We start from the raw sequence: 23,352 nt of genomic DNA on the forward strand, positions 1-23,352 counted from the left end.
TTGGAAAATGAAGGTAATGGAGTCTCAGAATCAACTTCCATATAAAGAGAAGAGTTGTGTTCCTGGCTAGAAGGGTGGAATGGGCATTTTGAAAATGAAGATGGAATGACCTTATGGGGGAGAACAGGACTGAAGAGAGCAGTGGTGGGCACCATATTCCTAGTGAAGATCCCTGTGGTGCAGAATGCAGCCTGTGTGGCTCAAAGGGAAGCCTGGTCTTAGCTCTGGGCTCAGCCTCTCATGCCACAGTATTCTTATAGGAGTGTCTGACCCTTGGATAAAGAAACATACACCGCAGAGTCCATAGTATACAAAGGGCCCTGGGGTAGAGAGGCCTCAAACTCATAAGAGGGTCTAGGAAGACCTGGTCTGTTCCGCCCTGGGAGTCAACACCCTCGGAGGCGGAGGAAGAGATAAGAAGGCAACACTAACTCCTCCTAGAGCTTCTGACGGGCTTCCCAGGTGCCACTGGTGGTAAAGAACCCACCTGCCAATGCAGGAGAGGTAACAGATGCAGGTTAGATCCTGGGTCAGGAAGATCCCCTGGAGGAGGAAATGGCAACCCACTCCAGTATTCGTGCCTGGAGAATCTCACGGACAGAGAAGCCTGGCGGGCTACAGTCCATGGGGTCGCAAAGAGTCAGACACGACTGAGTGCGCACACGCACACCCACACCCACACACCATGATTCCGGGCCTGCCCTACTCCCGCATGGCCTCAGCTTAACAGATTACATCTGCAATGACCTCTGATGCTTCTCCCAAACAAGGTCATGTTCTGAGATTACTGGGGGTTAAGACTTCAACATATTTTAGAGGGTGGGTGGGATATGATTCAATCCCTAACAGTGTATGTTGTATATTGGGTCATAAGTAAAATGTATATCTTACTGTGAGTCACAGTCAGGACAGTTTGAAAACTCGGCCTTAAGCCCCTCTAGCCTCCTTGCTTTTCACTCAGCAAAACAAGCACCCTCCCAGGGCAGAAACTTTGCACCTGCCACTCTCTCCATGTAGCCACATGCCCAGTCCAATTGTTTATCCAGGACTCCACTGAAGCGTCAGCTCCCCAGAGAGCACTTTCCCATCCATGTGACTTAGATGGTACCTTCTGTCGCTCTCCATCCTTTGACCCTGCTCTATTTTTCTTCAGAACACGAAGCACTCCCTAACAGTCTTTTATGAACACATTTACTTTTTTCTCCTCCACTAAAATGTAAGCGTCACATGGGAAGAAACTATATCTGTGTCCCCAGCTTTTTGAACAGCAGGCCCTCAAATATGTGACATGAAATGAATGAGTCTACCTCTGGTGAAAATAAATGAAGCCCAGACAAATGAGAACACAATAAGGCTATTTGTTTTCAGATCCTGCCATTGCAGAGAGTCAGGCGCCATCCCCGGTGTTTGGCAGAGACTCTGAGGCAGACAGAGGAGCAGGAAAGCTTTCCAGGAGAAAACCAGGGAAAGATACAGGTGTGCTCTGCCTGCAGACCCTGAGCGCGGAGCAGCTCCAGCAGACCAGCTGAGGAGGACGGAATCCCATGACATTGTTTAGGGGTGCATATTTGGCTTTCTCTGGGGAGCCCTAAACTGTAACCCGGGACAGAAACTAAGGGCTCTATCAGTAATTAATCAGGTCTGAGCTGACTGTGTAGAAGTACTGTTTTGCTTTCTGGACAGGAGGCTAGAGACTTCCTACATGTGTGATTTAGAGAAGCAGGTTGGCTTCCCGGCTGGTTGCTGCAGATTGCAGGTCAGAGCTCTATTTTTATGTGTGGTCTGGCCATTCTCCATTTGTATATTCATTCTCTCACTATAAAGAGAAATATGCTTGTGAATGTACAGCAAAAATCTGGGTGGGCTACACCTGGGGTAGGAGTAAAGAGAGACTCACTTTTATTTTATGTAGAGAAAAAGCATTGTCTCTCTCTCTATATATAGATTTATACAGTAAACTTGTACTTTCAATTTAGAAAATTTAATCAAAGACAACAATCAAGCAAATGCAACTTCAAGCCACACTGCCTCCTCTGATGTTTGCAAGTCCATATGGCAAAACTGTTTGCTTAGTTACTGATCCTCCTGTGTTTTGGGTTTTTATTTTCTCACTTTTCTAATATTATATTGTTAAAAAAGAAAAAAAAAGTGTTAAAACCTCCCTTGGGAATTTCAGTTCTGAGATCACGTCTGGTGATCTCTAATTTTTAACTGAACCCTTAAAAACTCTATTTTTCATTCAGTATTCAGCTTTCCTAAAAAGAAATGTCATGATTGCAAGAATGCCAAGAATTCAAATTTGAGTGGTTTGACTTGAAACTTTGTTTTCCTAGAGACATGGCGCCACCTAGTGGCCCTTTGGTGTATTTTCAGGGATGACAAGGTCCACGTTGCATTTTCACAACTCTCAGCCAACTGAAAAATCCCAGAAACCAAAACACTCCCTTCACCAAGCATTCTGGCTGTGGGAGGTTTTCGTGTATTAATTTACTCTGGCTTTTATCAAGGAAAATAACCTATGTGGGTCATTTATAACACGCTATGTGAACTGATTCATTTTCAATGTAACTGCCAAGAACTCACTGTCCCTCGCTCCCCTCTTACAGGGCTTGATGTGGTTATCTGCACCTTTGTCAGGTACCAGAGCCCGAGGACATCGCTGTACCCCTACAGCCAGCTGAGTCCTGACACACAGATGGTGTTCAACGTTTTGAAGGAATAGCAGACGCCTACCTCCCCCAACCCCACCACCTGGCATAACACAGATCAGAAAGAAATTCACTTCACAACACATTCACACACAGTTGCCAAGGATACAGTGCTTTCCAATACAGTATATTAATGCATATGTACGGAATTTAGAAAGATGGTAACGATGACCCTATATGCGAGACAGCAAAAGAGAAACAGATGTAAAGAACAAACTTCTGGGCTCTGTGGGAGAAGATGAGGGCGGGATGATCTGAGAGAACAGCACTAAAACATGTATATTACCGTATGTGAAATAGATCACCAGTCCAAGTGCGATGCATGAGACGGGGTGCTCAAAGCCGGCGCACTGGGACAACCCAGATTGATGCGATGGGGAGGGAGGTGGGAAGGGGGTTCAGGATGGGAACACAGGTACACCCGTGGCTGATTCATGTCGATGTATGGCAAAAACCACTAGTGTTGTAAAGTAACTAACCTCCAATTAAAATAAATTAATTTGTTATAAAAAAGAATACAGTGCTTTGTAAAAAAAAAAATTATATATATATATATATATATATATATATAAAAGCCCTCAAAGTGGAGAGGGAAAAAGTACAAACATCCAAACCGGACATAGTACATTCAGACAAACAGAATGAATGGTAAATTCTGAAATAGTTCAGAGGGGTGAAAAATTACTTCTTGTAGGGATGATTAAGAAAGGCCTCACACTCCAAATTCATTTGAGAACAGACCCTAAAACCACTCAGATCAAGGCATCACTGTAACAGACACGGGTATTCTATTTGTAAAAACCATGGTCCTCACAGGAACGCACCAAAAGTGAAGTCACTCAGTCGTGTCTGACTCTTTGTGATCCCATGGACTGTAGCCTGCCAGGCTTCTCTGTCCAAAGGATTTTCCAAGCAAGAGTACTGGAGTGGGTTGCCATTTCCTTCTCCAGAGGATCTTCCTGACCCAGGGATCGAACCCAGGTCTCCTGCATTGCAGGCAAACGCTTTACGCCGAGCCACCAGGGAACCCCCTCACAGGAACACACCGAACATACTGCCAAAGAAAGCTTTGCCTCAAGGCTTTCCTGACCACATTTTAGTGTTTACTATAAAGCCCACCACATTCTAATTTTTTAATCAAAATAAGATGACCAGAATCATAAAACTTAACATTTCCAGCATTAAACCTAGAAAATATACATAGTTAACAGAACATTAAAGCCAAGCGTATCTGACAGCGAGAGAAAGGTTGAGACTTATGAAGTATGTTTCACTGACAATTACTCCATAACAAATGTGCACTCAGAAGAATGTGATAATTACTGTGTCTGGCTTGAAAATATGTAAAACGAAAATTTTAACAATTCACACTTCATATATGGACAGTTTCTGATAATATATGTATCAGAAGAGATTTAATGTAAAAAAAAAAAAGCCCATCACAAAAATAAAGCCATTCAGTGATATGAAATCTGAATGCCTCAGTAACATACAGCCAGTGTTCAGTCTATCCTCAGGGCTGGATGAAGCCCTGCCCATCCACTGCAAATTTCCCTGGAGTTACTACACTCACAAGGAACCAGCGAGGCTGTCAGGATCCAAACATCTTCTGCCTCCTTGTGTACCCTTCAATTCACAGATCAACCCTTTGATGACACATATGGATACTTTTTAAAACACATATTAAACTACTGTGATAAACACTTTTACATAATTATTTTATATCATCCTCACACACTCTGTGAAGGAGGAATTGATTCCTCCCATTTTATGAATGAAGACACAAAGCCTCCAAGGAAGAATTCCTCGCGGTCAAGCAAGTATGAAGTCTCAGTCTGGATTTCAACCTCCGTCTCTTAACCCAAGTCTAAGGCTCTTTGCACCAAGCAAAGCTGCCTCAAAGCTACTTGATTTCAACAGCAAGGCTCCCAGTAACCACCCGTCTTGCCATTTATACATGGTTGCTACTGCTAAGTCGCTTCAGTCGTGTCTGACTCTGTGCGACCCCATAGACAGCAGCCCACCAGGCTCCCCTGTCCCTGGGATTCTCCAGGCAAGAACACTGGAGTGGGTTGCCATTTCCTTCTCCAATGCATGAAGTGAAAAGTGAAAGTGAAGTCGCTCAGTCGTGTCTGACTCTTCGCAACCCCGTGGACTGCAGCCTACCAGGCTCCTCCGTCCATGGGATTCTCCAGGCCAGAGTACTGGAGTGGGTGCCATCGTGTCCTCCATTATACACGGTTATGTCCTGTATAAAAAGTCTGTGTGCATAAGTAGCTCTGAAGCTGAGAGGTCACTTCAGCCCACTGTCCCTTCAGTGTACTCAATACTGCAATAAAAGGGAGAAAAATCACACCAGTCCGGCCCACTTTCCAAGTTGTTCCAAGAGTAAAATGAGATGCAGGAAGTATAAGAAAGTTGCTTAAAGTACGGACCTCAGCATCGACTGCCTGGAGGTAAATGCCACAAGCGCAACTTATTCACTCGCTGCCCAGCCTTCATCAGGCTGCCCCATCACCCTCAACTTGTTTCTTCCTCTGCAACATGAGAATAATAACCAGGAAGCCGACCTCCTAAGGTTGTTCTAAGAATTAAATAATTTAGATGAAGTTCTTCATAGGGTACATGGAACCCGGCACTTGTAACGGTTGTTACTGACAAATATATCTAAAAGCACTTGGAAAAGAAGACGACTTCTTAATAAGTATAGGATTATTCTTATTATCTATTCCAAGATGACAGGCCCACCTGACCTTACCCTGAATTTTGCTTTTTTTTTTAATTTTTTTTGCAAAATTATTCTAAAAATAAGCAGAGGACAACAGATGAACTCTCAGATGAAGCCTCTCTGTGTTAGAATTCCTGCAGGAAGAGACAACAAATTCAAAGTGTTAAATTTTAATGAAGGGTCTTTTACAAAGGTGCAGGCAGGGTGCAAAGAACCTCCCTGTGATGGTGAGGCACAGGGACTGCACAGGCTGGAAGCTTTGATCCTCCTCTGCCTGAATAGAGGAGGAGACGGTGGTGTCACCAGACCTGAAGAGCTAGGGCCACCCCGCAAGGGTGCAGAGAAAAGGGGGCCACAGCCAATAAAGGCCGGCCTCTCCTCGCCTGGTGCCTTTGATGGCCAAACCCGAATGGAAACTGAAAGCCAGGAAGCTCAGGATGCCATCCAGAGAAGGCAAGCCTCTCCGAGCTGGCACAGGATAGAGAATGGATTAGCAAAAGGAGAGAAGCAATGCACAGTCCTGAGGCCTAATCCTAAAACACACTGCTGAGTACAGAGTGGCCCCATGAGCACAAGGGCCAGTCCTAGCCTGTTACTGAAGCAAGACAGTGAGTCACTCACTCCTTGCGACGCCTCGTGTCCAACTCCTTGCGACCCCATGGACTATACAGTCCATGGAGTTCTCCAGGCCAGAATACTGGAGTGGGTAGCATTTCCTTTCTCCAGGGGATCTTCCTGATCCCAGGGATTGAACCCAGGTCCCCCACATTGCGGGAGGATTCTTTACCAGCTGAGCCACCAGGGAAGCCCAAGAATACTGGAGTGGGTAGTCTATCCCTTCGCCGGGGGATCTGCCTCACCCAGGAATGAAACCAGGGTCTCCTGAATTGCAGGCGGATTCTTTACCAGCTGAGCCACCAAGGAATCAGGACAGCCTACTCCCAAATCCCGGCTCTGGCCACTTACTCATCGTTACTTATCTTTTCTCTGCTACAGCCCCCTCATCTGTAACACTGGGATAACAGCAATAATGATCCTCTAAGGTTGCTGTGGGAATTAAGCAAGTTACTGTTGAAGGTATTCAGGACAATGCAGGCTATTCAGCACTGGGTGAATTTTAGTTACTACTATTATATTATTATCATCCCTTGAGCCCGTCTGACTCTCTGCGACCCCATGGACTGTAGCCCACCTGGTTCCTCTGTCCATGGGATTCTCCAGGCAAGAGTACTGGAGTGGGTTGCCTTTTCCTTCTCCAGGGGATCTCCCTGACCCAGGGATGAAACCCAGGTGTCCTACATGGCCAGCAGATTCTTTACCCTCTGAGCCACCAGGGAATCCCTATAATACACAACCTACTGTCAATTCATCATCACAACCTGTCCTGGGGAACAGCCTCATCTTGTGGACTTCCTTCAGTCCTTGTCAACCTGACTGAAAACAGAAGAGTCAGTGTCCCCAAAGCCTACACCTCTCCATGGGTCCCCTGGGGAAGGCGTCCAAGCACAGGAACATATATCAACACACATCTCTGTCCATTTTTCCTTTGGAAGCCGCGAACACGACATTTCCCCAGTGGACTTCCACTTGCTCGTTTCCTTCTCTTCATACCAAAATTGCTTCATTTTAATCTCTGCAGCTGGTGTCAAGGTTCCCATCAGCAAAGGTGAACGGAAGCTGCAGCCGGCAAACAGCCGTGGAGGTGCCAAGTCCAGTACAAGAGATAAAAAGAATAATCAGAGAAAAAGTATGAATGAACTCCTTCAAGAGGCATCTCAAGAGGGGATCAAAGCAGCAAAATATCTGCCAACAGAAATACTAGGTGGACTTCAAAAGTTACCAGGTTTATGTCACACCAAGGCTCTCAGAGAAGAGGAGAAGGAAATGGCAAGCCACTCCAGTATTCTTGCATGGAGAATCCCATGGATAGAGGAGCCTGATGGCCTACAGTCCATGGGGTCGCAGAGAGTCGGACACGACTGAGCAACTACACTTAAGGCTCTCAGAACATGAAAGCACCCAATTCTGTTGCTTCAAACACCTTTTACCTCAGACCTGAGAGAAATGAGCCCCATCTCGTCAAGATAAATCATCTTCCTGCATGGCTTCCCTAACAGCTCAGTGATAAGGAATCTGTCTGTAATGCAGGAGCCGCAGGTTCGATCCCTGGGTCAGGAAGATCCCCTGGAGAAGGAAACGGCAACCCACTCCAGTACTCTTGCCTGGAGAATCCCATGGACAGAGGAGGCTGGAGGGCTGCAGTCCATGAGGTTGCAAAGAGTCGCACACAACTGAGCAACTAAACAACAACAATAATCAAATATCTATTACCCTGGGAAAGCCATGTCCATGGTTTGTCCATGGAGTTGGTCCATGAAGATTCAGATTATAGGTATCTCATACTTACGGAATACTTAAAATTTTATAAGTTTTACAATGATCATCCTATTGGTTTCTCACAAATACAACGTCAATGAATGTGATTTTTTTGTTTTTCCGTCTTGCCCACCAGAAAACTAAAGTTTAGTTTCTAGCATTAGTGAAAGTCTTAGAAACTCTTAGAAAAAGCATTATGGCAGTTCCCAGTTCACATGTTTAGAGAAAATGTGTAGACAATATAAACCAAATATTACAGACATAGAGGCAATTTCCTAGCTGTGAAGAAGAGTGAAACTGAATGCATGAACAGCACTGAAATGAAGTTGCTGGGTAAGACTGTTTCAGTGATAATGGCCTGTCAACTCAGACCCACCACAAATTCATAAAGCTGAGGGTCCGTGTGAACACTGGTTAATAGAAAAGGGGGAGGCCCTGGCAGAGATGTTTCTCTACCCGAGAAAGAGACTGAAAAGAACACGGATTAAAGCAGAGTTAGGGAGCTTGGGATCAACATGTACACATTGCTCTACTTCTAATGGGTAACCAACGAGGTCCTACTACATACCACAGGGAACTCTGCTCAGTATTACACAGCAGCCTGGATGGGAGGGGAGTTTGGCAGAGACTGGATACATGCATATGTATGGCTGAGTCCCTCTGCTGTCCACTTTAAACTACATTGTTAATCGGCTATACACAACAATGTTAATCGGCTATACTCGAATACAAAATAAAGTTTATAAAAGCAGAGTCAGTGCACCGCTGAGAACAGGATCCCAAAAGTCTCCGAGGGGGCATTCAAAGAAGGCCCAAGTCTAAGGTGAGGCCTGGTTTCCCTTGGGATCCAAAAAGGCCAACAGGGCTTCCCAGCACCTGCCACTGAGAAAAGCAAGTGGACTTGGAGGGAGGAGATGGCCTTGGAAGCACTTCATCGTGGAGGGCCATCCACCCCCTCCTAGAAGGTGAGCAGGCTGAAAGTTTCCCAGACCCTCTTACAAGATTATGGGTGAGGGAGGGGTCTTCTAAACCCCCCACAGTGGAGTTAGGGCTGCTGGTTATCTGGAAGCTGGTGAGTCACTGAGCAGAAAAGAAGCCAGGAAAGGGAGGGCTGAGGGGATGCCTTTGGTCCCACCATCTGTAGTAACAAGGAGTGCACCCAGCTGTAGGTGACACGGCTTAAGCTGTCTGGCCAGCGCTCGCCCAGAGAACCGCCTACTGACAGCTCTAGCTAGCTAACTAGGGGAGCCCGGTGAAAAGGGGAAATGTGGGGCCCTGCCCAGGAGCAGGAAAAACCCTCTCCACAGGCCCAACCTGACTCAGGGCGAGTCCCAAGGCACTGCAACCTTCCTGCCAGGCTGAGATTGGTACTTATGAGGGAAGGGCAAGAGGCCCACTGAGTTGCCTCCAGAAGATTCTGGAATAGATGCCTCCTTGTATCACCCCAAGACACAGCAGGGTACACACCACTCCAAGCCTCCCACACCCGAGTCCCCCACACAGGCCACACACGCAGCACGTGCGCTAAAAGATAGATTGAGACAGGGAGGCCAGGCAGGGCCCGGGCCGTGAAGCAGTGGGAAAGAGGCCTCCAGAAGAAGCAGGGAGGCAGCAAGAAGCGGGTCTGTGCAGGGGCCAAGGTGCTAAGCCCCTTGACACACGCTCCACCAGCCTGACTTCATTTCCAAAACACAGAGATAAAATTATTAAGAATTTCAAAATGGCACCCTCTTGGGCCTTATGCTCCAATGGTGGGGCTGTTCTGAGCACACACCCAGTACAACGGCCCTGCTTACACGCTCATGAAGCAGGCCCGCCCTGCTGGGCAAGAGGAAGCCGGCAGCAACAGGCTGCAAGGTGGGTGCCCCCCATGGGGACTGGGAGCTGGGAAGGAAGAGGTTAAGGTTCAGGAGACCTCTCACAGTACAGGGCTTTACCAGGGGGAGGTTGCCTTGAAGAGTTTTCAGACACAAAGGGTGAGCCCTGAAGAACCAGCTTGTGATACTCACCCTCCAAAGGGTTTGAGAGCTGGGCAGGGAGCTGAGATGGGGCCACCCAATGGATAGAGGACACAACCTTGCCACCTTCGATACGAAACTGTTCACAGAGTAGAGCAGCAACTTCAAACACCACATTGAAGACGGCCAGTTCTCCACCAGCAGTTATGTGAGAGGACCAGCGCTCGCCACTCAGGCGCCAGAGGGAACAGCAAGGGAGAAGGGGCACGCGAGAGGGCAGACCATATAGTCCCAATTTCCAGAATTTGCTGGGTTCGGAGGCAAATGAGAGAAAGTGGGGAAGCCCTGAAATGAGATGACTGAGGTTTTAAAAAGAACAGGAAAAAATTTAAGAACAGGAATGAGACTACGTTCATGTCCAAAAGAAACTGAAATATTAAGAGACTCAGCCCAAACTGTCATTAAGGATGTCGGCTTTGTAGCAGGAAAGAGAAGCCTGACTGACACAATCTGATATTGGATATTGTGTCATTGTGTGTTTACATCTGACAAGTCGAAACTGGTCGATCAAAACGATTATGCACAACCTCAGTGACTGCTCCAAGAAATGGAAAAGAGATCTTGCCCTTACTTCTAAAAGGATTTAAGTACAAATGACTTATAATATATTAGTTTCAAGTGTACAACACAGTGATTCAATATCTTTATACATCATGAACAATATAAAGATACTACAATATCACCAATTATTTTCCCTGGGCTGTGCATTACCTCACCATGACTTATTTATAACTGAAAATCTGTATCTCTTAATCCCCTCTACCTATTCCATCCACCCCTTCCCCTTGCACCCACTAGTTCGTTCACTGTATCTATGAGTCTGTTTTTGTTTTTGTTTTCATTTTAGTTGTTTTTTTTTTTAATGTGGATCATTCTTCTCAAAGTCTTTATTGAATTTGTTACAATATTGCTTCTGTTTTATGTTCTGGTATTGTGGCCACAGGGCATGTGGGAATCTCAGTTCCCTGACCAGGGATTGAACCTGCGCCCTCTACATCAGAAGTTCGAGTCTTAACCTCTGGATGGCCAGGTAAGACCCTGTTTCTGTTTTGTTTCATTTATTCACTTTGCTTTTTAGGTTCCACCTCTAAGTGAAAACATACAGTATTTGTCTTTAACAGACTCACAGATACTGGGGATCAAAAATGCAGTTTCCCTAAGTACAAATCACTGTTCCTTTCCTTGCATCTTTAGGCCACGTACCCACCGTGTGACTTCCAGCCAAAAATAGATGACCTGTGTCTACTAGAATATGAAGGCTTAGGCAATTTGCAAATGACTTCCTGTTATTACCAATTTTTGCAACAATTTCAGAAAGTTTCTAATTATTTGGTTAAATTATTTCTAGGGCAAGCTGTGCCCTTATTCAGAGTGTGATTTAATTAGATGTTGTCATAGTAGGCTCAGTGAGAATGCAAATTGCAGGTAGACTAACTTGCAGGTAGATTGGCTCATGGGGGGTTATCTGTCTAAATTACATTAAGGTTACACCTTGGCAAGAGCAGGCTACTTAGACTGCTTGAGAGATCAGTTCAATGAAATAAATCGTGAATAAACTGTAAATGTACCAGCTGTAATCAACTGACTGGGGAACAAGTAGTTTTCATATCACGTAAACAAAGTGAAGGCCATGACTTGGACTTTTGATTTGGGGGAAAGAAAATACAAATCCTTGAATCTCATTTGAAACCCATGTGGTCCTTCTCAAAACCACTTTTAAACTAAAACTTCAATCAGAAGATCAATCTTTGGGAAGCCTATAGCCAGGGCAGATTACACACCACAGGTCAGACTGCCTGCTTCCTACTTTTGTAAATAACTTTTTGTTGGAACAGTCGCACCCGTTTATGTATTGTTTACAGCTGATTTCACACTGCAACGGCAGAGTTGAACAGTTAAAAAAAAAAACAGCAGCAGCAGCTGGCCCTTTGACCCGCTGTTGTTTTAGGATAGATTCCTAATTCCAGTCAATGAGATGTCTGAAGAAATCAGGTAAAGTGGAGGAAAGGAGGAGATGCTTCAGAGAAAATTCTAAGAAGAGACAAAAATCTCTTCTTTCTCTAGCACCCATCATCACAAGATATTCTGGGGAAACTCTGCTGCCTTCTCGTCACTAGTCTGAGGAAGGAGCCAACCCAGGAAAGGGGCAGAAGAGCAGAACTGGCTCTGCAATACAACCTCTGAAGCCCACCCTAGCTTTGGATTTTTTGTTATTAAAAGAAAATAAATGTTCTTACGGTTGAGGCCAATTTGATTTATTCCCAGTAACTGACAAAATCCAATTAAAACTGCAGTAGAATATGAAGCCAGGATGAATGCAGTTTTAGTAGGGTTAAGGATAACTGGAGTTTGGGAGAAATTACTTCCCCCCAAGTAAAACCTGAGTAGCCAAACTCTGTTTTCCTAAAATAAACTTTTCTCCCACTGTGACACAATGAACTACTATCCAGCAGAGGATGAGTAATTTGAACATTTCATTCAAAAACAATTTGGGAGTGTTCTTGTATTACAACAGAAACAAAAGTATTTTCAAAACACAAAGACACTTTTTGTCATTAGCTATTTTAACATGGCAAACACACATAATGCAATGTTTGCTGAGTTTTGAATAAATGGCAAAGCATTTTCTTACACTCCAGGCCTCAGTGCTAAAGAAACCCCAAGCTAGTAACACTTTTACGGAGAAGGCAATGGCAACCCACTCAAGTACTCTTGCCTGGAAAATCCCATGGACAGAGGAGCCTGGTAGGCTGCACTCCATGGGGTTGCGAAGAGTCAGACATGACTGAGCGACTTCACTTTCACTCACTGGAGAAGGAAATGGCAACCCACTCCAGTGTTCTTGTCTAGAGAATCCCAGGGACAGCAGAGCCTGGTGGGCTGCCATCTATGGGGTTGCAGAGAGTCAGACACGACTGAAGTGACTTAACAGCAGCAGCAGCAGTAACGCTTTTGAGACTAAGGAAGAGACAGAGAAGTTGCCAGCATGTGGCTAAGAAACAGTGGCATCCACAAGGTCAAACTCTAAACATCTTAGAACCAAAGAATCCCAGTCATGGAGGGACCAGGGAAGGAACCCTCTCCAATCGCTTCTTCAGCCATAACGGACTGTCCCATTTCCTCTACTCAGATGCCTCCCTTCAAAGGGGTTCACTCCATCCCAAGGCTAAATACACCACGTGTTCACACACCTAAGTTCACCACAGCTGAACTCCGTAACTCTGGAAATGTCTCTCTCTTTAAACGTCCTCACAAGGCTCAGATAAAGTCTTCTCCCACCCTCTCATTTTCCAATGACAATTCACCATCATTTTAGTTACAGACAGAGGTTCAGTTGGGAAATTCACTACATGACGTCTGCATTCATCCACTTCACTGAACAAGCCCAATCCATGGAATCATCAAGCAACTTAATCTTTCTCTGTCCCTTAAAATGTGCTCCATAGGACAGTACTGCCCTGGACAAAAATGAAAGTTGGCCCTATGAATTCTCTGGGTTCTTCTGGGTCATTACATTGAGAAACTGAAACATATACATTACGTATGTAAAATAGATAGCGAGTGGGAAGTTGTATAACACAGAGCTCAACCCAGTGCTCTGTGACAGCCTAGAGGGGTGGGATGGGGTGGGGGGAGGGGACATGTGGATATGTACGGCTGATTCATGTTGCTGGATGGCAGAAACCAACACACCATTGTAAGGCAGTTATCCTCCAATTAAAAATAATTTTTTTTTTTAAAGTCCAAACACTTGACTTGAGAAAAGGCAATTCCAACTTGGTAATTCAAGTACTCAGTCCCATAACATGATCAAAACTCGGTCTTGATATAAAGTCGAAGCATCTTAAATACTTTGTCGCCAACGAGAAGCAAGCAAGGCAATGCTGTCAGCTGCTTCTTTTCTTTTCCAGCCTAACCTTCCACCTCCCTCTACAACTTTGCTAATGGTGGTTTTCAACTCCTCCAGAGTTAAAGTGAGGAAAGAACAGACCAGGAAAGTTCCAGCCTGAAATACTGTCATGAGCAGATATTACCACTATGCAAGGGCAGCTGTCAAATACATGTGTTAGGTCTCTAGATGGTCTACTTAGAGCCCCTAAGGGTCCCCTTAGATTTCAGAAAACAGACTAAGAACAACTTATACCTCTCCAAAGGTTTTAGATAGACTTGTTCTCCTTATAGGATCAATTCAGCAGCTCTCATCACCACCAACATACTCCCAGAAAGCCATGTCTGATATTCAATCCCTACCCTTTTATTATGCCCTCTATGAGAGTCAGGTCATAATTCCTCCACTTCACACCCATTAGGATGTCTACTACAAAAATAGAAAACAGAAAATAACAAGTGCTGGCGAGGATGTGGAAAAATTAAAATCCATGTGCACTGTTATTCAGAAGTACAAAATGAAGTTATTATGGCAGAGTAGGATGCTTCCTTGAATAATTAAAAACAGAACTGCCATGTGATCCAGGAATTCCACTTCCACTAAACCCCAAAGAAGCAAATGCAATTTCCCAAACACATATTTATACATCCACGTTCATAGCAGCATGATTCACAATAGCCAAAAGGTGGATACAACCCAAGTGTCCATCAACAGATACATGGATTTTAAAATGTGGTATATACAGCCAAGGAAGTAACCTAGACAAGGAAGGAAATTCTGACACGTGCCACAACATAGCGGAACCTTAAGAACATAACACAAAATAAAATAAGCCAGTCACAAAAAGACAAGCACCGTATGATTCTACCTCCATGAGGCACTTAGAAAAGACAAATTCATAGAAATAGAAGGATGGTTTCCAGGGACTGGCGGAGGGGAGGAGGAAGATGTATTGTTTAAAGGGTTCAACTTGGGAAGATGAAAAAGTTCTGGAGATGGATGGTGGCGATGCTGAACAACCACACGAAAGTATTTAATACCAACTGTACACCTAGACAGAGAAGGCAATGGCACCCCACTCCAGTACTCTCGCCTGGAAAATCCCATGGACAGAGGATCCTGGTGGGCTACGGTCCATGGGGTCACTAAGAGTTGGACATGACTGAGAGACTTCACTTTCACTTTTCACTTTCATGCATTGGAGAAGGAAATGGCAACCCACTCCAATGTTCTTGCCTGGAGAATCCCAGGGATGGCAGAGCCTGGTGGGCTGCCGTCTATGGGGTCACACAGTCGGACACGACTGAAGTGACTTAGCAGTAGCAGTACCCCTAGAAAGATTAGGATGGTAAATTTCATATTATGTATATTTTGCCACAATTAAAATTTTAAAATAAAAAGTTTTGATTCCTTCTGTTACCATCTTCTTTGCAAATATAATTTATATTCCGGTCTCAGCTAAAACCCCCATGTTATCATCTTACCATATAGTCACCAACCACAGAGTGCATTCTGATTTCATAAATATTAAAATGTGAAAAAGTGACTTCTCTTAGAATCAGCAAGATGTGATATTCAGGATTTCAGGCACATCAACCACAGCTCCGGAAGTATTACTAAACCTTGGTGGCCAGTATACTGCTGAACCCATCACCTCAGGATTGTTCTAGCAAAGTACAAGACATTTTTCCTTGAAAGCATTTTCTGAGCTCCAATTCTCACCAGGCTGATTTAGAAAATTAACTTGTCTCTCTGGCACCACTTCTGAATTAAAATTTATGTTCCAAGTCTCTTTGACCCACACCCACTCACTCTCTCACACCAAAGAGAGGATTTTTATGCTATAGCACTATTTTCACACTTGGAATTCAAAATAGCATCATCTAACATTTCCAATTACAGAAAACTTACCACAAGCAAAACCAAGAATAATCACATGCTTGCCCTGAAACAACACTGGAGCTGATTCAAAATCACCTGGTCTCATTATTTTCACCCTTGTCCTCAAATGAAATAGGAGGCGCCTACACAACTCAAGGAAATCCTTGAGGGGAAAATTGTAAATCACTCATATTATGACAAGGAAAGATTTACAGGTGTAATAGAAAAGCATAAATTTAGCAAGTGCAAGATTAAAACATAGTATTCCGAAGTGCACTTAGCATTAAATTCTGAGTTCAACTGCATACAAGTACGTAGAAATTGTTGACTCTAAAGAGATTCAATGAGTTAGCAATAACAGGCAAAATACCAGTTTTACATCATACCCACAGCAGGAAAATGGTAATCAATATACATTACCAATCATGCATGGTCCACAGTCCTTCACGGGGGAGAGTGTAATGGGAAATTAAGAATATGCAGAGTACAGCTTAGCAGTTAAGAAAGCCAAGCTCATTTTGTGAAACTCCCTGGATTCAAATTTCAGCTCTGCCACTTATCAGCTCCAAAACCTTTAATGAGATTCTAAATCCTTCTGTCTCTTCATCTGTAAAATGGAAATAAAAATGGCAATTCATTAATAGCGAGGATGGGAAAAGTCAAGAAAATAATGAAGCTAAAATACTAAGCACATTGCCAAGTGTATAGAAACGTCTCAGTATTTTTTATGTAACAGAGGAAAATATAAAGTTTTCAACAGCAGACGTTTAGAAGAAATTTAGAATTGATTTAGCTAGAACTTTTTAACTGGAGGATAATTGCTTTACGATGCTGTGTTCGTTTCTGCTGCATGACAACAGTATAGCTGTAAGCATACATACAGCCTCCTCCTCGAGCCACCCTCCCACACCCCCAATCCCACCTCTAGGTCATCACAGAGCACCAGGCTGAGCTGGTTCCCACTAGCTGGCTGCTTTCCACATGGTAGTATGTATACGTCAATGCTACCCTCTCAATTCATCCCGTCCTCTCCTTCCCCCACTGCGTCCACAAGTTCATCCTCTGCATCTCTACTCTTGCCTTGCAAATAGGTTCATCAGGACCATTTTTATCTAGGATTTTTGATTCAGATTTGTTATCAACACTGCTGGAGTAATCTCCAATTAACAGTGAAAGCCCCTCAGTCGTGTCAGACTCTTTGCGACCCCATGGACTATACAGTCCATGGAATTCTCCAGACCAGAATACTGGAGTGGGTAGCCTTTCCCTTCTCCAGGGGATCTTCCTGATCCCAGGGATCGAACCCAGGTCCCCCACATTGTGGGAGGATTCTTTACCAGCTGAGCCACAAGGGAAGCCCAAGAATACTGGAGTGGGTAGCCTGCCATTCTCCAGCAGACCTTCCTAACCCAGGAATCGAACTGGGGTCTCCTGCATTGCAGGCGAATTCTTTACCAACTGAGCTATCAGGGAAGCCCTCTCCAATTAACAGGCAGATAGGTAATCCACAGCCGTGGTTCACCAACTTCAGTGATCAGAATTACTGGGACAGTGTGTTAAAACCCAGGTTGCCGGGCCTGCTCCCAGAATCTCTGATTTGGTAGGTGTGGAGTAAGCCTGAAAATGTGCATTTCTAACAAGTTCGCAGGTGATCCTGATGCTGCTGGTTTGGTAACCACACTTGGAGAACCACTGGTCTACACTCTGCTAACCCCCACGACTACCACCATCTCCCTTTTCAGCTTTACCTTTAATACTCCTTCTGACCTCAAGGACTAACCTGAGTGCCTCATTCTAAAGACAGGCTGCCAATCTGTTCTGATGGCTGATATGTCATCCAAACAGAACTACTCAAAAAGTTCAGCCACCTTCAAGGCTTCACCATATCTGAGTCCTGAGCCCAAGGACCATTAGGACTGATCCCACCAAATCCTAGGCTTCCCTTGTAGTTCAGAATTTGCCTGCAATGCAGGAGACTCGGGTCCAATTCCTGTGTCATGAAGATCCTGAGAAGGAAATGGCTACCCACTCCAGTGTTCTTGACTGGAGAATTCCATGGACAGAGGAGCCTGGCGGGCTATAGTCCATGGGGTCTCAAGAGTCAGACACGACTTAGAGACTAAACCACCACCACCAAATCCTATGCAAGTGTCCCTTAAAGCTGTAGAGAATCTTCACATGCCTGGGAACCAAGAAGGCAGAGCCCATATGTAACTTCCTTCTGCCCAGGTCTCTGGTACCTCCCACCTCCAGAGTCTGCACCATCTGCACACCTGCACTGAGTTAGCCGGCAGATGAACAAGACCTGATTTTCTAGCGTCTTACTAAACTGCTCCCAGGTGTTTTCATTTACAGTCACAACAGCACAGTTCACATGCACACACAGATGCAACAAATAACACCAGTAAGTGATACGTGGCTGGCGGAACAACCCTAAGGGTGATGTTCATCAATTACACCTCTGAAACAGGATTGCCACCTGCTCCTCTCAGTCTCTTCCATCTATCACTGCCTTTATACTTTGAGTTATCTTTAAATATATTCTGTAATAATACTGAGTTCAGGACAGCAGCCCATTTTAACTTTTTATCCATTCCAAACTCAGCATAAGCACATTTTTTTAACGCAGGAAACATTTTAGTTGCCTAACCCAAGCAGTTTTTTTTAATAGAAAATCCTATTGGAAACTCCCAATTTGATTTCTATCAGTGCCTGCACTATAAACCCTTCCAACCACCAAGGTCAAAAGACACCCGCACCCTAGAACCAAACTGGCTTCAGCTGTCTCTGATACTGATTAACTAGCTCACACTGATGCCAGTACACCTGAGCCTACCTCCTGCCTCTTTTGCTCAAACTGAACCTTGAGAAATTTGAAATCCATCTGAATTTGTCTTGTGTTTCCCACCTGCCAGTGGATTCCATATCTAGTGTGTTCTCCAATGCTCTTGTTAAAACGTGGACCCTTCCCTTCAGAAAGCACTCCAATAATTCCAAGACTAGGCTGGATCACTGTAAACAGGCATAAAACCGAAGCTACACAAATTCCCCTCAGGTAATCAGTTTCATAAAAAAAAAAAAAAAATAGCAGACTGAAATTACCCCCACCCTTCTATCCTGCCAGTGTTAAAAGTCTTTGAAATATAAGAAAAGTATTATTTCTAAGGGCTTCCTTGGTGCCTCCATGGTAAAGAACCTGCCTGCCCATGCAGGAGACCCAGCTCTAATCTTTGGATCAGAAAGATCCCCTGGAGAAGGAAATGGCAACCCACTCCAGTATTCTTGACTGGGAAATCCCATGGACAGAGGAGCCTGGTGGGCTACAGTCCATAGAGTCACAAAGAGATAGACAGGACTGAGCGACTAAACAACAAAAATATCATTTCTAAAGGAATACATCAATAATTTTATAATATAAGCAAATATTAAATCTGGATACATTCAAATCCATAATCTAAGAAACTGTCATTGTCCCCTTGCCACTGAATTTCAGACCTGTTTATTTTTATAATAACCATTCAGCAGATACTGTCCAAAGTTGGTAAATCAATACACAGAAATACACAAGTTAGAGTTACAGTGGTAACCAGCAAAAGAACAAAACTGAAACCTATTCAAAGGGATCACTTACAGGGAATTTCATTTAAAAAATGGTAATAGCTCAGGAAAAAGGTTTTGCTGCCACACTCATGGTTATTATCATATGCATATATTATCTCCATAATTGTAAGAAATATAAAATAAGTAAATAACATCCTCATTTGCAAGTGACTAGTGAAATGATCTAAGTTGACGCATGCATGTTGGTCTGCAACCACAAGAGCTTCCTGGATAAACTCTGAAACTGGTCCTCAGGACACGGAGGGTAGAAAGAAACCAAAGAAAGAGATGGATCACTCCAGATAGGTGGGGGGGGCAGGTTTGATAAGAAAAGGAATTTACTTAGGAGGCTTGTCTTAGGTGGCTGCCAGTCCAGTAGATCTTCATAGCCTCCTGCCAGAATCTCAAGTTTCCACAAAGGCCTCCATGGGGTTCAGGCACAAATGCAGTTCAGAGTCTTAACAACACACTGCTCTCTCTAGGCTGCGAACTTGAAAGTGACTCCCAAGATGGAAACCCTGGGCGGAGCGTATATTTTACAGAAGAGTGGGGGCAAGGAGCCTCCTATTGCCAGGGTCAACAGATGGCTGTGGTTACATCCTCTCAGTGGCCTCCTCCAGCAGCCTCAGGCAGATATGAAAAGGGATAAATAAAGCACGATAGGTATATAGTGATATATAAAGGAACTTTGGAATGCCGCTAAATTTTTTTTTTAAATGGTTGCAATAGGCAAACAGTGTAGCCTGATCAGGGGCTTCCCTGGTAGCTCAACTGGTAAAAAATCTGCCAGCAATGCAGGGGACCCCAGTTTGATTCCTGGGTTGGGAAGACCCCCTGGAGAAGTGCATGGCAACCCACTCCAGTATTCTTACCTGGTGAATCCCATGGAGAGAAGAGCCTGGCGGGCTACAGTCCATGGACCCGAAGAGTCAGACATGACTGAGTGACTAAGCACAGCACAGCATAGCCTGATCAGACTAAAGTGAAAATTACACACACGCATGCATGCACACAGAAAGAGACTTGTATAAGCATAGAGAAACATGGGCAATACATCAAGCTATTAGATTAAAAATATGGAGAAAGTCTTATTTTCCATGCTTTTGTAATTTTTGAGCTTCACATGGTGAGCATATATTACCTTTGCAACTTGAAAGATAAGGTTCTTTGTTAAAGGTTTATTTTATTAACTTATTACTCCTTGGAAGGAAAGTTATGACCAACCTAGATAGCATATTCAAAAGCAGAGACATTACTTTGCCAACAAAGGTCCGTCTAGTCAAGGCTATGGTTTTTCCTGTGGTCATGTATGGATGTGAGAGTTGGACTGTGAAGAAGGCTGAGCGCAGAACAATTGATGCTTTTGAACTGTGGTGTTGGAGAAGACTCTTGAGAGTCCCTTGGACTGCAAGGAGATCCAACCAGTCCATTCTGAAGGAGATCAGCCCTGGGATTTCTTTGGAAGGAATGATGCTAAAGCTGAAACTCCAGTACTTTGACCACCTCATGCGAAGAGTTGACTCATTGGAAAAGACTCTGATGCTGGGATGGATTGGGGGCAAGAGGAGAAGGGGACAACAGAGGATGAGATGGCTGGATGGCATCACTGACTCGATGGACGTGAGTCTGAGTGAACTCCGGGAGTTGATGATGGTCAGGGAGGCCTGGCATGCTGCGATTCATGGGGCTCGAAGAGTCGGACATGACTGAGCGACTGATCTGATCTGATCTGATGGCTGCCCTGGATCTTCTCTTCTGCATGCAGGCTTTCTCTAGCTGCAGGAAGCAGGGGCTATTTTCTAGTTGTGGGGCACAGGCTTCTCATTGCAGCGGTTTCTCTTGTTGCAGAGAGCAGGCTCTAGAGCACAGGCTCAGTAGTTGTGGCACTGGGGCTTTGATGTTCTGCAGCTTGTGGGATCTTCCCCGATAAGGGATTGAACCCAAGTCTCCTGCGTTGGCAGGAGAATTCTTTACCACTGAGCCACCAGGGAACCCCAAGATAAGATTCTTTAAAATAACATGCATATATGTGTGCTTTTTGAGACCTAGAAAATATAAAGCAGTGGTCTTAAATTGTATTTGTAAATTCATGGACCCTTGCAGAGAAAGAATCTTAATGCCTTGTTCAGAATCACCCTGCTGAAAAGTGTCAGAACCAGGTTTAGACAACAGGCATCCTGGAACAGGAGAAAGACCAGTGCATTAAACTTTCCAAGTTTTTCTAACAAATTAACCTGTAACTATTGTGCCTTCTCTGATTCTTTTATCAAATACTGTCTTTATTCGAGCTACTATAACAAAATGCCATAGACTGGGTAGCCTGAACAACCAGCATTTACAATTTAGCTTCGAACAACACTCATACAGGTTTAAACTGTATGAGACCACATTTTTGTGGATTTTTTACCAATAAATATCTTGGAAAAACTTTTAGAGATTTGTGACAACTTGAAAAACTTGCTAAGCCATGAAGTTGAGAAATATAAAAAAACTATGTCATGAAAGCATAAAATATATGTAGGTATACATATAACACACAAAATATGTTCACTGACTGTGTTATTTTTAAGGCTTCTGGTCAACAGTAGGCTGTTAATGGTTAAGTTTGGGAAAGTCAAAAGTTATACATAGATTTTTGACTGTGTGGGTGATCGGTGCCTTTAACTCCCAAGTTGTTCAAGGGTCAGCTGTATTCCTTCTAGCTTTGGAGGCTGTGAAGTCTGAGATCAGGGTGCCATCATACTGGAATCTGATGAAGACCTTCCTTCAGGTCTGCAGATGGCGGGCTGCCTTCCTGCTGCATCCTCCTGTGGGGTGGGCGGGAGGTGGGCAGGCAGACAGAGCCCTGGTCTCTTCCTCTTCTTATAAAGGACACCAGGTGGTGCTCGTGGTAAAGAACCCGCCTGCCAACGCAGCAGATTTAAGTGATGTGGGTTGGATCCCTGGGTGGGGAAGATCCCCTGCAGCAGGAAATGGGAACTCACTCCAGCATTCTTGCCTGGAGAACCCCATGGACAGACGAGCCTGGCAGGCTACAGTGCATAGGATTGCAAAGAACTGGACACTAAGACTTAGCACGCACACAATCCCACCATGGGACACCACTTTCATGACTTCATAAAAATCCAGTTACCTCCCAAAGATCCCACCTCCAAATATTGCATTGGGGCTTGGAGCTTCAACACGTGAATTTGAGGCAGACACCAAACATTTGATTCATAGTCAATATGTTCTAACAGAAACAATAGGCAGGACCAGGCACCATCCACTTTCAGTTCAGTTCAGTTCAGTCACTCAGTCGTGTCCGACTCTTTGCGACCCCATGGATTGCAGCACGCCAGGCTTCCCTGTCCATCACCAACTCCCGGAGTTTGCCCAAACTCATGTCCATCGAGTCAGTGATGCCATCCAACCATCTCATCCTCTGTGATCCCCTTCTCTTCCTGCCTTCAATCTTTCCCAGCATCAGGGTCTTTTCAAATGAGTCAGTTCTTCACATCAGGTGGCCAAAGTATTGGAGTTTCAGCTTCAACATCAGTCCTTCCAATGAACATTCAGGACTGATTTCCTTTAGGAAACCATCCACTTTACTGATGAATAAACCAACATCCAAAGAGAACAGAGATTCCCCACCAAGCCATGCAGCTGTCAATCAACAGAACCCACAACCCCAGAGGTCAGTTCAGCTTTGGTTGAATCTTGCTCAACTACTAGAGCATAAATTTCCTTTAGAAACAGAATACTGGGGCTTCCCTGCCAATCTAATGGTTAAGGTTCCTCTCTTCTTCTGCAGGGGGCGTGGGTTCAATTCCCTGGTCAGGGAACTTATAAGATCTTGCATGCTGTGCTGTGTGAGCAAAAAAAAAAAAAAAAAAAAAAAATCAGAATATTACCCTTCTCCTGTAACATTATCCTTTCCTAAAAAAAAAAAAAAACTTTTAATGAACCTTGAAGGAGAGCTTTCCACACAACCACTGGTAATTAAAAAGGAATACTTCTTTATAGTTTATAAGCAAGAGCAGGAGAAGGCTTATTAAGCCTTGATTTGCTCACAGATGAGCTCATTGTAACAGTCCTGTATCACTAGCCATGTCAAAACCAGCAATCTGTCATCCAAGGCAGTCTGATTAAATAGTAAATCTGACAAAGGCG

At 44.3% G+C, this 23,352-nt stretch overlaps 1 long non-coding RNA gene across 12 annotated transcripts in view; it reads right to left on the minus strand.

The window, feature by feature from the left end:
- The window catches only part of LOC129635788 (uncharacterized), a 240,093-nt gene extending 222,319 nt beyond the window's left edge, over positions 1–17,774 (minus strand). For all 12 annotated transcript variants that reach the window (XR_008706458.1, XR_008706457.1, XR_008706462.1 and 9 more), the window contains exons 1-2: positions 17,381–17,774; positions 16,021–16,207 (exon numbers count right to left, since the gene is read on the minus strand). This is a non-coding gene — a long non-coding RNA (uncharacterized LOC129635788). The remainder of the gene's footprint in view (positions 1–16,020; positions 16,208–17,380) is intronic.
- Between the last annotated feature and the right edge of the window lie 5,578 nt (positions 17,775–23,352).

This window comes from Bubalus kerabau, chromosome 21 (genome assembly GCF_029407905.1).
Source record: "Bubalus kerabau isolate K-KA32 ecotype Philippines breed swamp buffalo chromosome 21, PCC_UOA_SB_1v2, whole genome shotgun sequence".
Lineage (NCBI taxonomy): Eukaryota > Metazoa > Chordata > Mammalia > Artiodactyla > Bovidae > Bubalus > Bubalus kerabau.